At 39.6% G+C, this 17,720-nt stretch overlaps 1 protein-coding gene and 1 pseudogene across 2 annotated transcripts in view; one reads left to right on the top strand and one right to left on the bottom strand.

The window, feature by feature from the left end:
• LPCAT4 (lysophosphatidylcholine acyltransferase 4) overlaps window positions 1-17,720 on the bottom strand; it is a 162,631-nt gene that overhangs the window by 23,427 nt on the left and 121,484 nt on the right. The window lies entirely within an intron of this gene.
• LOC309625492 (protein BEX4 pseudogene) lies at window positions 35-16,973 on the top strand (annotated as a pseudogene). The gene has a single exon. The product of its transcript is annotated as a protein BEX4 pseudogene (transcript).

Below are 17,720 nucleotides of genomic sequence, written 5' to 3'. Positions count from 1 at the left end.
TAAAAAATAAATAAATAAATAAATAAATAAATAAATAAGAAAAAAGGATATATTGTACAGCACAGGGAAATATAGCCATTATTTTGAATAATTTTAAATGGAGTATAATCTATAAAAATTGAAACACTGTGTTGTACACCTGAAAATAATAGGTGTTAGTTTCCATATCACTCAGACTTCAATTAAAAGAAAAAGATCAAAGAATCAGAACCAGGGAAAATATAAGTAAGAATAAACAGAATACTATATTCAGTAAGAGTAACTTATTTTATTTCCTCTCATTAGTTTTATTATTTATTTTTATATGTAATTTTAGCTTTATTTATTTATTTATTTATTTATGGCTGCATTGGGTCTTTGTTGCTGAGAGTGGGCTTTCTCTAGTTGTGGTGAGTGGGGGCTACTCTTCATTGCATTGTGAGGGCTTCTCATTTTGGTGGGTCTCTTGTTGTGGAGCACAGGCTCTAGGCACGTGGGTTTCAGTAGTTGTGGCATGTGGGCTCAGTAGTTGTGGCTCACAGGCTCTAGACTGCAGGCTCAGTAGTTGTGGCACACGGGCTTAGTTGCTCCACGGCATGTGGGATCTTCCCGGACCAGGGATCGAACCCATGTCCCCTGCATTGGTAGGCGGATTCTTAACCACTGTGCCACCAGGGAAGTCCCTCTCATTAGTTTTAAAATCGACTTTAATGAGGTATATTTTATACCATATTTTTTTAAACCTTTTTATTTTGGAACAAATATATATTTACAGGAAGTTTCCAAAATAGTACAGAGAGGTCCATGTACTCTTCTCCCAGTTTCCCTCAGTGGTCACACCTTATATAACCATAGTACAATATCAAAACTAGGAAACTGGCATTGATAGAACGTGTGTATTTAGTTTCATGCCATTCTATCTCATGTGTATATTCAGGTAACTATCATCACAATCTAGATGCAGAACTATTCTGTCATCACAAAGATCACCCTTGTATAAAGGGATAAATCTCCAAAATTTACAGAGCCCATGCAGCTCAATATCAAAAAAACAAACATTGCAATCAAAAAATGGTCAGAAGACCTAAATAGACATTTCTCCAAAGAAGACATACAGAAGGCCAAGAGGCACATGAAAAGATGCTCAACATTGCTAATTATTAGAGAAATGCAAATTAAAACTCCAATGAGATATCAACTCACACCAGTTAGAATGGCCATCATCAAAAAGTCTACAAATCACAAATGCTGGAGAGGGTGTGGAGAAAGGAAACCCTCCTACAATGTTGGTGGGAATGTATATTGGTGCAGCCACTATGGAGAACAGTATGGAGGTTCCTTAAGAAACTAAAAATAGAGCTAACATATGATCCAGAAATCCCACTCTTGGGTATGTATCTGGAGAAAAACATGGTTCGAAGGGATACATGCACCCCATTGTTCATGTCAGAGCTGTTTACAATAGCCAGGACATGGAAGCAACCTAAATGTCCATTGACAGAGGAATGGATGAAGAAGATGTATATATATATATACAATGGAATATTACCCAGCCACTAAAAAGAATGAAATAATGCTATTTGCAGCAACATGGATGGACCTGGAGATTATCATACTAAGTGAAGTGAGACAGAGAAAGACAAATATCATTTGATATCACATATGTGGAATCTTAAAAAAAATGATACAAATGAACTTATTTACAAAACAGAAACATACTCATATATTTAGAGAACGAACTTATGGTTACCAGGGGGGAAGGGTGGGGTGGAGGGATAGATTGGGAGTTTGGGTTTGTCATGTACACACTGCTGGCGAGTCATGGCACCAAAAAAAGAATAATAATAAATAAATAAAATAGATAAACAACAAGGACCTGTATAGCTCAGGGAACTCAGCTCAATACTCTGTAATAACCTAAATGGGAAAATAATTTGAAAAAGAATAGAAAAAAAATGCTATTAAAACAATTTGTGAAAAAAAAGATTACCCTGTATTATCTCTTTATAGTCACGCATGCCCCTGCCCTCCCCTCCCCACCATCCCTCATCGCTGGCAGCCACTAGCTAATCTGTTTTCCATCACTGCAATTTTGTCACATCCAGAATATTATATAAGTGGAATCAAACAGCATGTGACTTTTTTTTATTGAATGAAAGATTTTAAAAATTCTATAGTGCTTTACAATTTTCAAAAGTTTCACACACATGACTTCATATAATCCCATAATAACCCTTTTTCCCCTCCTACTCCTGTCTTGCCCCTCCCCACTTCATATGAGGGATGTGACTTTTAAAAAAACCTTTTTGGATTGGCATTTTTTACTTAGCATAATGTGCTTGAGATCCATCCCAGTTGTGTGTTTCAATATTTCATTCCTATTTATTGCTAATTAGTATTCCATGCAATGGGTGTACTACAGTTTATTGAACCATTCACCTACTGAGGGACATTTTCATTGTTTCCAGGTTTTGGTTATTACAAATAAAGTTGCTATGAGCATTCACATACATGTTTTTGTGTAGACATAAATTTTCACTTCTCTGGGATAGACAAATGCCTAGGAGTGTGATTCCTGGTGGGGTTGTATGTTTAGCTTTATAAGAAACTGCCTAATTGTGGCTGTCCATTTTATGTTTGCACAAGCAATGCGCAAGAGATCCAGTTGTTCCACATCCTCCCTAACATTTGGTCTTGTCACTGTATTTTATTTCTGGTGTTCTAGTAGGTGTGTGGTTATATCTCATTTTGGTCTTAATTTGCATTTCTGTAATGGCTAGTGATGTTGAACATCTTTTCTGTCATTAGTTTTTAATACTTCTTCAGAGACCTCTTCCTCCTGAGCCACAATAACTGACTGAGACCACACGTTCATGTTCAAGCTTGGTCCTAATGAATATCCCTCTTCCCTTTACTCTCCATGGGAGGGTGATTATTTTTTGTAAAAGTCTTTGTGTCCCCTTGTGCTCTAGCACTGCCTGGGGTGAACTCTAATAAGGCCGTTTATGATAAATTATTTTCCGAATAGAAGTCCTGTGCTTGGAGACACTGCCGCCAGGTGACACATTATCATAGCGAAGGCATTTGTTAGTACCTGTTCTGAATACCTTATCTCTAGATCTTTTTGACTCTGTAACTGGATTGCATAGTTTATTTATATCCTAGGGCACAGATTGGCCTCAGTCATAAGCTCTGTAATGTAATACTTAGGAGTTAGTCTAGAATCAGACCAGTATAGATTTAATTTCTGGTTTTGCCACTTCTGAACTTTGTGACCTTGGGAAAGTTATTTGAACTCTATGAACATTAGTGTTCTCATATAGAAGATGAGAATAATAATGGCAATTACCTCATAGGATTTTTGTGAAAATTATCTGTGTTTCAGTTATCTATGGTTGTGTTACATGTCATCCCAAAGCTTAGTGGCTTCCAACAAGAATTATTTATTATTTCTCATAATTCTGTGTGTTGACTGGTGCTATAGACTGAATGTTTGTGTTCCTTCAAAAATTCAAATGTTGCAGCCCTAACCTTCAATGTGCTGGTATTAGGAGGTGGGGACTTTGGGAGGTGAGTAGGTTATGAGGGTGGAGCTTTCATGAATGGGATTAGTGGTCTTTTAAAAGAGACCCTGGAGAGCTTCTTTGCCCCTTCCACCATGTGAGGACACAACGAGAAGAAGGCTGTCTATGATCCAGGAAGCAGGCTCTTACCAGACCCCAAATCTGCCAGTGACTTGATCTTGGACTTTCCAGTCCCCAGAACAGTTGTGTCTCTTTAGCTATAATTTTATGACACATTTTTCTTTTTTAAAAGGTCCAGGGGCTTCTCTGGTGGCCCAGTGGTTGAGGATCGCCTGCCAATGCAGGGGAAACAGGTTCGATCCTTGGTCCAGGAAGATCCCACATGCCGTGGAGCAACTAAGCCCATGCGCCACAACTACTGAGCCTGCAGTCTAGAGCCTGTGAGCCACAACTACTGAGCCTGCATGCCGCAACTACTGAAGCCCACGTGCCTAGAGCCCGTGCTCTCCAACAAGAGAAGCCACTGCAATGAGAAGCCCGTGCACCACAACAAAGAGTAGCTCCTGCTCACCGCAACTAGAGAAAGCCCACGCACAGCAATGAAGACCCAACTAAGCCAAAAATAAATAAATAAAATAAATAAATTTATTAAAAATAAATAAATAAATAAATAAATAAAAGGTCCAGGCCAAGTATCTTGTAAAATTCTCAGGTCCTTGATTTGTTTATTTCTTCATACTGCCATATCACTTGTTTTCCTCTCCCCTGTATTTCCTGTATACATGATTGGGAGGTTTAGAGGCTTAATTATATTCAATTTAAACAGTTGTGGAAAGAATATATCATAGTTAATGCTGTGTATCTGATATTGTATCACCTGAGGGAGCAATAATGTCAGGCTGTTCCACTGTGAGTGAGGGTTAAGGTGGTGAGTACCAGATCACATCGTTGAATGCACCTATTTTCATCTTTGTAATCAGTAACTAATCTGTGGTTTTAGATCAGTCAGCTATTGCTGCATAACAAACAATATCAAAATTGAGTGGCTTAAAACAGTGATTTATTTGGCTCATGATTCTGGGGGTTTGAAATTTGAGTTCAGAGGGCAGTTCTCCTGGTTTCAGTTGGACTTCTTCATATACCTGTGGTCAGCTGTGCATTGGCTAGCTGGCTCTGCTCATGGGTGTGGATGCAATGTTTCTGGTGGCACCTTGAACCTCTCAGCAGGCTAGCCTGAGTTATTCTCATGACAATGGTAGAGTTCCAAGAGAGCAAGTGGAAGTGTGTGAGGGCTAGGCTAGGAACTGACATACTGTCACTTCTTCCACATTCCATAGGTCAAAACAAATCACAAGGCCAGTTGAGACACATGGGGTAGGGAAAATAGACTCCATCTCTTTAAGGGGGAGCATCAAAATCACACTGCAAGAGGCATGGCTACAGGAGAAGAAGAGCTGGGACAATTCTGTTTTTTTTTTTCTTCCCAATTTGATAATAAAAGGCTTTAATTGTAATGTCATTGGCACCTGCCATTTTACAGTTTCATAACTTAAGTTTAACTAAATAGTAAGAAATACTTGGACATTTTAAAACAAAATAAGAAGCATTTAAAATACCATGGTCTTCAGCTAATGTGAATATTTAAACATATGAAGGGAGAATTGTAAACACAATCAAAAAGGTGTTTTAAACATAGGGTCTGGAAACGGACCCTATGTTTTACATTTATGGCAGCATCGTATGGTATTTTTTTAAAACATATTTATTGGAGTATAATTGCTTTACAATGGTGTGTTAGTTTCTGCTGTATAACAAAGTGAATCAGCTATACATATACATATATCCCCATATCGCCTCCCTCTTTCATCTCCCTCTCACCCTCCCTATCCCAGCCCTCTAGGTGGTCACAAAGCACTGAGCTGATCTCCCTGTGCTATGTGGCTGCTTCCCACTAACTGTCTATTTTATATTTGGTAGTGTATATATGTCCATGCCACTCTCTCACTTTGTCCCAGATTACCCTTCCCCCTACTTGTGTCCTCAAGTCCATTCTCTATGTCTGTGTCTTTACTCCTGTCCTGCTCCTAGGTTCTTCAGAACCATTTTTTTTTTTAGATTCCATATATATGTGTTAGCATGTGGTATTTGTTTTTCTCTTTCTAACTTACTTCACTCTGTATGACAGTCTCTAGGTCCATCCACCTCACCACAAATAACTCAGTTTCATTTCTTTTTATGGCTGAGTAATATTCCATTGTATATATGTGTCACATCTTCTTTAACCATTCACTTAATTCATGGACATTTAGGTTGCTTCCATGTCCTGGCTATTGTAAATAATGCTGCAATGAACATTGTGGTACATTATTCTTTCTGAATTATGGTTTTCTCAGGGTATGTGCCCAGTAGTGGGATTGCTGGGTCATATGGCAGTTCTATTTTTACTTTTTTAAGGACCCTCCATACTGTTCTCCATAGTGGCTGTATCAATTTACATTCCCACCAAGAGTGCAAGAGGGTTCCCTTTTCTCCACACCCTCTCCAGCATTTATTGTTTGTAGATTTTTTGTTGGTGGTCATTCTGACTGCTGTGAGGTGATACCTCATTATAGTTTTGACTTGCATTTCTCTAATGATTAGTGATGTTGAGCATCCTTTCATGTGTTTGTTGACAATCTGTATATCTTCTTTGGAGAAATGTCTATTTAGGCCTTCTGCCCATTTTTGGATTGGGTTGTTTGTTTTTTTGATATTGAGCTGCATGAGTTGCTTGTATACTTTGGAGATTAATCCTTTGTCAGTTGCTTTGTTTGCAAATATTTTCTCCCATTCTGAGGGTTGTCTTTTCATCTTGTTTATGGTTTCCTTTGCTGTGCAAAAGCTTTTAAGTTTCATTAGGTCCCATTTGTTTATTTTTGTTTTTATTTCCATTTCTCTAGGAGGTGGGTCAAAAAGGATCTTGCTGTGATTTATGTCATGGAGTGTTCTACCTATGTTTCCTCTAAGAGTTTTACAGTGTCTGGCCTTACATTTAGGTCTTTAATCCATTTTGAGTTTATTTTTGTGTATGGTGTTAGGGAGTGTTCTAATTTCATTCTTTTACATGTAGCTGTCCAATTTTCCCAGCACTACTTATTGAAGAGGCTGTCTTTTCTCCATTGTATATTCTTGCCTCCTTTATCAAAGATAAGGTGACCATATGTGCATGGGTTTATCTCTGGGCTTTCTTTCCTGTTCCATTGATCTATAATTCTGTTTTTGTGCCAGTACCATACTGTCTTGATTACTGTAGCTTTATAGTATAGTCTGAAGTCAGGGAGCCTGATTCCTCCAACTCCGTTTTTCTTTCTCAAGATTGCTTTGGCTATTTGGGGTCTTTTGTGTTTCCATACAATTCTCAGATTTTTTGTTCTAGTTCTTTGCAAAATGCCAGTGGTAGTTTGGTAGGGATTGAATTGAATCTGTAGATTGCTTTGGGTAGTATAGTCATTTTCACAATGTTGATTTTTCCAATCCAAGAACATGGTATATCTCTCCATCTGTTGGTATCATCTTTAATTTCTTTCATCAGTGTCTTATAGTTTTCTGCATACAGGTCTTTTGTCTCCTTAGGTAGGTTTATCCCTAGGTATTTTATTCTTTTGGTTGCAATGGTAAATGGGAGTGTTTCCTTAATTTCTCTTTCAGATTTTTCATCATTAGTGTATAGGAATGTAAGAGATTTCTGTGCATTAACTTTGTATCCTGCTACCTTAACAAATTCATTGATTAACTTCAGTAGTTTTCTAGTAGCATCTTTAGGATTCTCTACGTAGGGTATCATGTCATCTGCAAACAGTGACAGTTTATTTCTTCTTTTCTGATTTGGATTCCTTTTATTTCTTTTTGTTTTCTGATTGCTGTGGCTAAAACTTCCAAAACTATATTGAATAATAGTGGTGAGAGTGGGCAACCTTGTCTTGTTCCTGATCTTAGTGGAAATGGTTTCAGTTTTTCACCATTGAGAATGATGTTGGCTGCGGGTTTGTCATATAGGGCCTAAATTCCCTCTATGCCTACTTTCTGGAGGGTTTTTTTTTTTTTTTTATCATAAGTGGGTGTTGAATTTTGTCAAAAGCTTTTTCTGCATCTATTGACATGACATATGGTTTTTCTCCTTCAATTTGTTAATGTGGTGTATCACATTGATTGATTTGCGTATATTGAAGCATCCTTGCATCCCTGGGATAAACCCCACTTGATCATGGTGTATGATCCTTTTGATGTGCTGTTGGCTTCTGTTTTCTAGTATTTTGTTGAGGATTTTTGCATCTATGTTAATCAGTGATATTGGCATGTAGTTTTCTTTTTTTGTGGCATCTTTGTCTGCTTTTGGTATCAGGGTGATGGTGGCCTCGTAGAATGAGTTTGGGAGTGTTCCTCCCTCTGCTATATTTTGGAAGAGTTTGAGAAGGATAGGTGTTAGCTCTTCTCTAAATGTTTGATAGAATTCTCGTGTGAAGCCATCTGGTCCTGGGCTTTTGTTTGTTGGAAGATTTTTTTTTTAATTAATTAATTAATTAATTAATTTTTGGCTGTGTTGGGTCTTCGTTTCTGCGCGAGGGCTTTCTCTAGTAGCAGCGAGTGGGGACCACTCTTCATCGAGGTGCACGGGCCTCTCCTACTGCGGCCTCTCTTGTTGCGGAGCACAGGCTCCAGACGTGCAGGCTCAGTAATTGTGGCTCACGGGCCCAGCTGCTCCGCGGCATGTGGGATCCTCCCAGACCAGGGCTCGAACCCATGTCCCCTGCATTGGCAGGCAGATTCTCAACCACTGTGCCACCAGGGAAGCCCAAAAGGGTGATTTCTTAATTCAGTAATTTCTTCTATATTTTCTTCCTTTTTTTTTTTTTTTTTTGGCCACACCACATGGCATGTGGGATCTTCCCCGACCAGGGATTGAAACTGTGCCCCCTGCAGTGGAAGCGCAGAGTCTTAACCATATATTTTCTATCTAGTGAAGTCCCATATATTTTCTATCTAGCATTCATCTGTAAAAAGAGCCCTCCTTTATTTTCCTTTTCTCTCATCTTTGCACATTATTATAGGCAACATTTTAATCATTATTTTAAAAACGTATGCTCATAAAAATTCAAGCAATACAGAAATACGCAAAGTAGGGAGTGAAAACCTTCTGTAATCCTACTTTCTAGAGGAACAAGTTACAATTCTGTACACATTCTTTTATATATATATATATATATATATATATATATATATATATATATATATATACATATACATGAGAAACAAAAATGGGATCTCACTTTACATAACACTCAGATTTCAGATGTTTTTGAAATAGCAAAATAAGCATCTTAAACTACTAATATTTTAAAACAGAGCAAAGTGGCAAAACACTTTCCCCAAAACTTGTTTTCCCTCCTACATTCTTAGTTTTTCTTAGAAATGTGTATTGTAAATCCAGCATCGCCAATCACCACTTCCACATCCAATTAACCACCAAGTCCTATTTAAATCCCGTCATTGTCCTTGGATTGCAGTATATCATCTTCAACTTGGCCCACTAGCTACTCCTCAATCTGATCACTCCTGTCATCCCCATCTTCACCTGCTGCCGTCACTCTTTCTGCCCCAGTCATGCCAGATTTCTTTCAGTTCCTTGACCTCACCACACCCTTCGCGCCTCCTGGCCTTTGAACATGTGGTTCCACCTCCTGAAACACCCCCTCCTTACCTTCCCCCTAGCCCAGCCATGCCTGACTACATCTTATTCACTTTCAGTTTAGATACTACTTCCTCAGGGAGGCCTTCTCTGACTCCCAAATTGGTTTATGTTCTCCTGTTTTGTATCCTGTAGTACTTGAAATTAATGTTTCTATTCATGGTCAGATTATAAGTGCCAAAGGACACAGTAACTGTGTCTCCATTGTCCACCACTGTATCCTCAGGGCTGGCATAGCATTTGGCACATCATAGGTACTCAATACATGTTTATTTAATGAAAAAAATAGAATGGTGTTCTGAAATACTGGGAACTAATACTGGCAGGGCCCTATGGGGCTCCTGGGCACAAAAGCCTTTTTTCTGTGTCCCCCATTTCTTTGATTACAGGAAATAGGCTTCATTCAGCCACCATGACCTTCCCTGAGTTCCAATGGGCAGATTCAAGCAGTTGTTAATTAGAGAAAGGAGGGGATGTGAGACAAGGGAGAAACAAACAGTCAAGAGAAACAATAGTGCAGCCTTGGGGCAAGGTCCTGGTTAACGATTAACAATGGTATGCTGCCCACCAGCACGTAGACCCCAGACCAGTTGGAACCAGAAGGTTTATGATGCTGACTCCCACTTACCTCACCATCAACAAATCAGAAGAATGTCCACAAACTGATCACGCCCTCTTTGAACCATGACTATAAATCTTCTCACTACCCTCTCCAAGTGGGGACACACAGTTTTGAGGGCATTAGCCCGCTGTGGCCCCCTCGCCTGGAAAAGCAATAAAGGTATTCTTTTCTACTTCCCCCGAAACTCTGTCTCCAAGATTTAATTTGGTGTAGGGGTACAGAGGCTGGATTTGGCTTCAAAACCAGTATCACAATCCTATTTCCAACCATTTCCCCCCTCCCTAGCCTTTCAGTTCCTGAACACGCTGTATTGGACCCTGTCGGTGCTCTGCCTAGATCCTCTGGGACCCTTTGGTAAACGATTTCTGCCTGCTTTTTAATGGCCAACACCTACAACTCTCTTAGGAGGACTATCCTTGGGTGATTAGAATTGCTTTTTTTGAGGTATAACTGACTAATAAAAATCCTATATATTTAGGGTATACAACATGATGATTTTTAAAAATTATTATTTATTTATTTATTTATATTATTTATTTTATTTATTTATTTTTGGCTGTGTTAGGTCTTCGTTGCTGTGTGTGGGCTTTCTCTAGTTGCGGCGAGCAGAGGCTACTCTTCGTTGTGGTGTGCGGGCTTCTCATTGCCGTGGCTTCTCTTATTGAGGAACACAGGCTCTAGGTGCACGGGCTTCAGTAGTTGTGGCATGTGGGCTCAGTAGTTGTGGCTCGCGGGCTCTAGAGTGCAGGCTCAGTAGCTGTGGTGCATGGGCTTAGTTGCTCCACAGCATGTGGGATCTTCCCAGACCAGGGCTCGAACCCACGTCCCCTGCATTGGCAGGTGGATTCTTAACCACTGCGCCACCAGGGAAGTCCCATGATGATTTAAAAAATCTTTTAATTTTAATTTAAACACTTCAGAAATGCACAAAAATATATTCTTTTTGTTGTTCACAATTAAACAACATGATGATTTGATATATATATATATTGTGAAATGATTACCACAATCAAGTTAATTAACACATCCATCACCTCACAAAGTTAGCTCTTTTTTTGGTGGTGAGAACACTTAAGATCTACTTTCTCAGAAAATGTCAAGCACACGATACAGTGTTATTAACTACAGTCACCATGCTGTATGTTATATCCCCAGAACTTAATCATTTTATAAGTGAAAATTTGTACCCTTTGACCAGCATCTCTCCGTCTCCCTCAGCTCCTGGTCTCTGGCAACCACTGTTCTATTTTCTGATTATTCGCTGAGTTCAATTTTTTAGATTCCGCATGTAAGTGGGATCATCCAGTATTTGCCTTTCTGTGTCTGGCTTATTTCACTTAGTGTAACTTCTGGGTATATAGCCTAAGGAAGTGAAATCAGTATTAGAGCTGCTTTGCTTAGGCAAAGGCAAAAGGAATTGACAGGGAGTTTACATTCCTCCTGCACCAACCTGCCCAGTCCTCAACTGCTGCAGAAGTATGAAAACCCAGCTCCTTTGACTCCAGTTGGGATAAACTCTAAACTCTGAGCAATAATCTACATTCCAGAGGTCCCCTGAAGGATCTGGCTGAGGCCCATGAGATCGCACCCTTTCCTGTCTTTCTTCCCTCCCTATCCTGCTTCCCCAACTCCCTTACTAGTTTCTCTTGGGATCATTTTCTTTCTTTTTTTCTTTTTTCTTTCTTCTTCTCCTTCTTGTTTTTTTGTTTTTTTGAAAGAACTCAGGAAATATTGTTCCCATGAGCCATTTTAAAATTTAATTTTTAATAAAGATTTAATTGACATATAACATTGTATTAGTTTTAGATGTACATAATGATTTTTAAATTGAGGTATAATTGACATACAACATTGCATTAGTTCAGGAGTGCAACATAATAATTTGATGTTTGCATATGGTGTGAAATTATCACCACAATAAGTCTAGTTAACATCCTTCACCTCACATAGTTACAATTTTGTGTGTGTATGTGATGAGAACTTTTAAGATCTACTCTCAGCAACTTTCAAATATTAAAGGCAGCATTATTAACTATAGTCACCATGTTGTACTTCACATCCCCAGCACCTATTTATCTTATAACTGGAAGTTTGTACCTTTTGACCACCTTCATCCATTTTCCAACCCTCCCATGCCCTGCCATTGGAAACCACCGATCTGTTCTCTGTATCTATGAGTTTGGTTTTTTTTTTTTTGATTCCACATACAAGTGAAATCCTACAGTACTTGTCTTTCTCAGTCTGACTTATTTCACTTAGCATAATGCCCTCTGGGTCTATCCATGTTGCTGCAAATGGCAAGATTTTCTTCTCTTTAATGGCTTCATGGTATTCCACTGTATACATACATACCTCATTTTCTTTATCCATTCATCTCTTGATGAACACTTAGGTTGTTTCTATGTCTTGGATATTGTAAATAATGTTGCAATGAACGTGGGGTGCAGATGTCTTTTCAAGATAAGTGATTTCATTTCCTTCAGATAAATACTCAGAAGTGGAATCCTGGATCATATGACAGTTCTACTTTAAAATTTTTGAGGAACCTTCATAATGTTTTTTTATAGTTGTTGCACCAATTTACATTCCCATCAACAGTGCACAAGGGTTCTCTTTTCTCCGTACAAACACTTGGGGAACATTTTTTTAATAAATCACCTGAATATGAATCTTCTGACTCAGGGCACTTGACCTTGCTTTGACTTCTTTCCTTCCTTCATCCAGGTCTCTGTTCACATGCGATCCCCTCTGAGAGGCCTTCCTGAACCCCTGATATAAAAAATAGCACCCCTTCTCCCTTCCCATCCTGCTCCTGTTGCCTTCCATCTCAGTAACTTGCTTCATTTTTCTTTCATAGCACTAATGACTCTCTGAATTATATACTTATCTTTGTGTTTATTGACTGTTTCCCCAACTGTTTCCCCAGTGGCTGTTCCATGAGGGCAGGGACTTTGTCTTTTTGTTATTGCTGCTCTAGAACAGAGCAGGGGTGCTCAGTAAAAATCACTTAAATGAATTATTACTCTTTAGTACAGCAGGGAAATGTAGTGGTGAAAATGTGGGGTCAAAAGAATAAGATAAAATTCTACTGTTAAAATTTATATTTTCCTGAAAATTGTATATAATCTTTACAATTTTGCATGTTTTTCGGTTACTGTTTTCATTTTGCAACAATTTGTCAGAATAGATATTTTAATTAGTGTTGTATGGTCTCCTTGTAGGAACCCCAAAGACTAGTGTCGTTTTCCAACTGAACACGATTTTGGAGAACTTAACACCATTTTGGATGCTACGAATGAAAATAATTTGCAATGGAAAGAGCATGAAATGGTAGTTGTAGTCCTTGTTTTCTACAAACTAGCTCTGTAGTCTTGGCCATCATCCCCTTCCTGTGAAATGACTGGGTTAGGCTTGGATTAATTGTTCTCAAACTTTTGTGTGCCAGGTAGATGAAAATTTCCTGACCCAACCTGAGAGATTTTAATTCAGGAGGTCTGGAGTGGGCCTCAGCATTTTTCCATAAGCATACTGAGAAATGGAATATTGCCTGCCATATCAGTAAACAAAGGATGTCACAATCATCAGAGATTGCAGCCACCAGCCAAGGTGAGTTTGTGAGCCCTGAGGGAACTCGGGAAGGAAACAAAGAATACCTGCCATCTCATAGCCATCAGACTGCAGCCACTCCCCACGGTGAGCCCTGAGAAAACACAGGACACTGGCCCCAGTTAGCTGAGGTGCATATCAAAGGAATGATTTCAGTGAGCCCAGACTCTTGCCTCTTCCCATACATAGAAAAGCTCTAAATTCCTTAACATGACATATCTGGTCTTCTTTAATTAACAATAATCTTTTGATGTTCAGACTACCTGCCCTTTGTTGCAAAACTCCTATATATTCTGGCTCCCGCACTTGCCTCCTTCAGCAGTTCTCTCAGGGTTACTTGAGATGCTGCCTCCTGAGCTTGAAGTCCTAAAAATCCTGCTGAATAAAACATAACTCTCAACTTTTAGGTTGTGCATAATTTTTTAGTCGACAATACTATAACCAGGTGACTTAGAAAGAGTCCGTAAACCACACTTTTAGAAAACTGGGCAAGATGTTCATTTATTATGTCCATCATTCCACAAACATTTATTGAGCATCTACTATGTGCTCTGCTATGTGTTCTAGAGCCTGGTGATAACAGCCATGAACAAAATAAACCAATCTCTAGTCTCCTGGAGCTTCATTCAAAAGTGTGTGTGTGTGTGCGTGTATGTGTATAGACCCTAACTTTGCTCACTCCCTCCTTGGTCCCTGCTCCCAGTAGCCCTGAGGGATTGCTGGGTGGGGGCAGCCCCAAAGAGTAGGAGTCTGAGGGGGAGAAGGTCTGCAGATCTAAATGTCCCAGACCCACCCGAGTCGAAAATCGGGAGGAGGAGGGGACAGCAGAATAGGTCCAGGAGCAATGGTGTCCAAAGAAGAACAAGCAGTAAAAAAACTCAACATGGAAAATGCCCAGCAGGAGAACGAAGGAGGGAACCGGGGCCCTGTGCAGAGTGGAGAGGAATCACGTCATTTGAGAGGGGGCTTAGGCCAGAAGCCTGGGGGAAATGTAAGGCTGGGGCAGGGCTAGGCGACTTGTCCCTAATTTTCTATGGGCCATGCCCGACAGGCACATTGATCACAATGAAGTGGGAGAGGATGTAGACAAGTACGTAGGGCAGATGATGGAAATCAGGAGAAAGACTAGGGAGCAGCAAATGTGCACTTCCAAACTGCTGAGCCCGACAGTCATTATGTATGACTTCTGCCTTAAACCTTGAATCCTAAATTTTCCCCTGAGGTTATCAATGTGGCCTCTGCTCTACAAGTTTGTAATTTTGTGATCACTTTTTCTGTAAATCTTTTGGCGTTTCTACTTACCAGTTTCTAATTGAATATTGTTTTGTCTCAGTGTAAAAGTTTCTGTCCAGCAGGGCAATTTCACCCACTTATAGGAAAAAAATATTCTTCTCATAATATGAAATTGATGAAGCAGTTTAAAAAGCAAAAAAAAGTGTGTGTGTGTGTGTGTGTGTGTGTGTGTGTGTGCCCGCGCATGTGCCTGACAAGAGACACAAACAAAAAAACCCATAAAAAAAAATCTATAGTGTCAGGTGACGCTAAGTGCGAAAGAGAAAACTGAAGTAAGGATGGGGCATAGAGGGCTGAGCAGGCGGGGTGGTGGTGATTGGGGTTGTAACCATGGAGACCCACTGAGACGGTGGATGTATGAGGAGAGAGGGAGTGAGAGATGAAACTGCCTGGGAGAAGAGCATTCCAAACAGAGGGAAAAGGCTCTGAGGAGGGGCCTGCCTGGCATGCTGGAGGAAGGGCGAGGAGTGTAGTGACAGGAGATGTGGTGGGAGCTCCTGAGAGGCCAGATCACACGGCGCTTGGTAGGTCATCTTAGAGTCTTAGGTTTTACTCTGAGCAGAATCAGAGGCCAACGGAGGGAGAAGAGACATGGTTTATTCTACTCTTTGGAAGATTCACTCCCTAAGGGTGGAAATAGGCGTGTGCTAAGTGCTTGACGTGTGTAAAGCTGATTTACTTCTCGCAACAAAGAGCTTTAACATTCTATTCCCTATTGGCTGTCTGAGTTGGTGAAAAATGTTTTAAAAATTGATCTTGTTCTGTTCTTTGTCTTTCCTGCTTTTACTGTTTACGTGATTTACTCGTTCTCAACAATTTACAATTTCCTGATCTTTTTTCAGCAGGGGTGTGGTAGGATGGGAGGGACGAAGGCCAGTCTTTCTTGCTTCCTGACATTTCCTTCCTCGTGGATGGACATATGTTCAGCCAGCACGGTGGGGCTGGGGATGTTTTACCATGTTGGATGAGGGTGTGGAGGGAGGAGGTGGGCATTTCTCTCTCTGCTTCCTGCCCTCAGGCAGTGTTCATTCTTCTCTGTTCCTCCAGGCACTAAGAGTTTTAGGGACAGGCTTCTACTTGGGAAGGTCTGTGGTGGTTTAGCACTGTTTGAACCCTTAGCAGTGGGCCTAATTTAGGGTTGAGCCTTCAGAGCATGTAGCTTTCATACCTCTGTACATATAACAAGGGCCAACATCAGCTTATCAATAACAAAAGTGAGGTTTGGCTTCCAACAACCTTATTTATTGTCTCTATCCTTTTTGATCATAAGGTAGAAAAGAGCTGTAATACTTGGGTCATCTCAAGGCCTAGAGGTACTCTTTGCAGCACTTCTCTAGGTTCTTAGAACAGTGTTAATGAGGTTTTATTCCAAGTTTTTTTTTTTTTAAGATAAAAGAAGCTTGCTGGCTGGTCATTCACAAAAATTACAGTAGGTGGCAGACACATTCCATCAAAATCAACTTTCACAGCAGTTCTATTAAGGAACTAGTCAATTTTTTGCAATGGCCCATTAGAAACCAGATTGTCTTCACTCAGGCTGTTAGAACAAAACCATAGATTGGGCGGCTTTTTTTAAAAAATTAAAGTTATATGTTTAATTTAATCCTTATTTAAATACAGACTTTGCGGCAAAATTTAATCATTACCTATTCTCCCCACGACAAGGCAGCTCTAGCTACTGGGAACATTCAAACTGCCTTTAAATAAAATGTTTATTTTCATCTCATTATAAAAGCATAATAATTTTTTAAAAATTTTAATTTTTTAGGGAGAGAACAATCACCTATATTCCCACCAATCATCACTGTTAACATTTTGATAAGTACATACCCAATGTTTTTGCTATTCACATCAGTCTTTTATATGGTTACATGGTTAATTACCATGCTTACTTTTGTTTTTAAATTAGTATTTAATAAGCTTTATAGAGTCCATTATATAGTGAAACTGAATCAAACTAAATAGTTCTCCCAGTTGAAGGATTCAAGGCTGAGTTCTGCTTTGCTCGTTAAAAGTAAATTATAAGACCTGACAGTGACATCTTAACTGCAGAAGAAAGATGTCAAATCAAAGGAACAAACATTGCAAAATAAAAATTTAATAAAATGAATCTGGTGGGATATATTTCTATATTGAATTTAAAATAGTTTGACTGGGTGGCTTTTAAACAACAGAAATTTATTTCTCACAGTTCTGGGGGCTGGAAGTCAAAGATCAGGGTGCCAGCACAGTTAAGTTCGGGTGAGGACGCTCTTCTGGGTTGCAGATGCCTGGCTTCTCATTGTACCCTCATATGGTGGAAAGGCAGTGAGAAAGCTCTCTGGCCTCTTTTTATAAGGGCACTAGTCTCATTTATGAGGGCTCCACCATCATGACCTAATCACCCCCAAAGGCTTCATATCCAAATACCATCACATAGAAACTTCAACACATGAATTTTTCAACATATGAAATATGCATTTAAGGTTTAAGGCGTTGTCGTGTAAGAGCAGACTTACTCTGTGCAGCTTCAGAGAGCAGACTCTAAGCCAGTGGGCAGGTAATTACACCTCATCACAGGGAAGAATTCTCTAACATTTTGAGCAAACATGGAATGGAGCAGTTGGTGAAATAGTGAGCACCTGTGCCTGGAGAAAGAGTCTATCTCTTTTGATTGCTTTGTTAAATAACAACAACAACAATATCTTGCTGACTGCCTGGTGCTGATGTTCACTATGGGTTTACATCCCGGCTCTCTACTTGGAGCAGCATCACTAGGTAGGGTTGGTGGACAGACTTGGCACCCAGGCTTTCACCAGATATGTGACATTGCCCAACTGCATAACTTCTTTGTGACTCAGGTTCCTCATATATAAATGAAGATAGTTATGGGATTTATCTCATGAATTGTTGTGAGGATTTCATAAGTTGATCTAAGTGGACTCTAGTAAGTATTTGGAAAGCATGAGCTATTATTTCTTGATTTGTGATG

This window comes from Balaenoptera borealis (assembly GCF_965194805.1).
Source record: "Balaenoptera borealis genome assembly, chromosome: 3".
Taxonomy (NCBI): domain Eukaryota; kingdom Metazoa; phylum Chordata; class Mammalia; order Artiodactyla; family Balaenopteridae; genus Balaenoptera; species Balaenoptera borealis.
The sequence above is the reverse complement of the archived record's forward strand: the minus strand, read 5'-3'. Positions and strand labels throughout refer to the sequence as shown.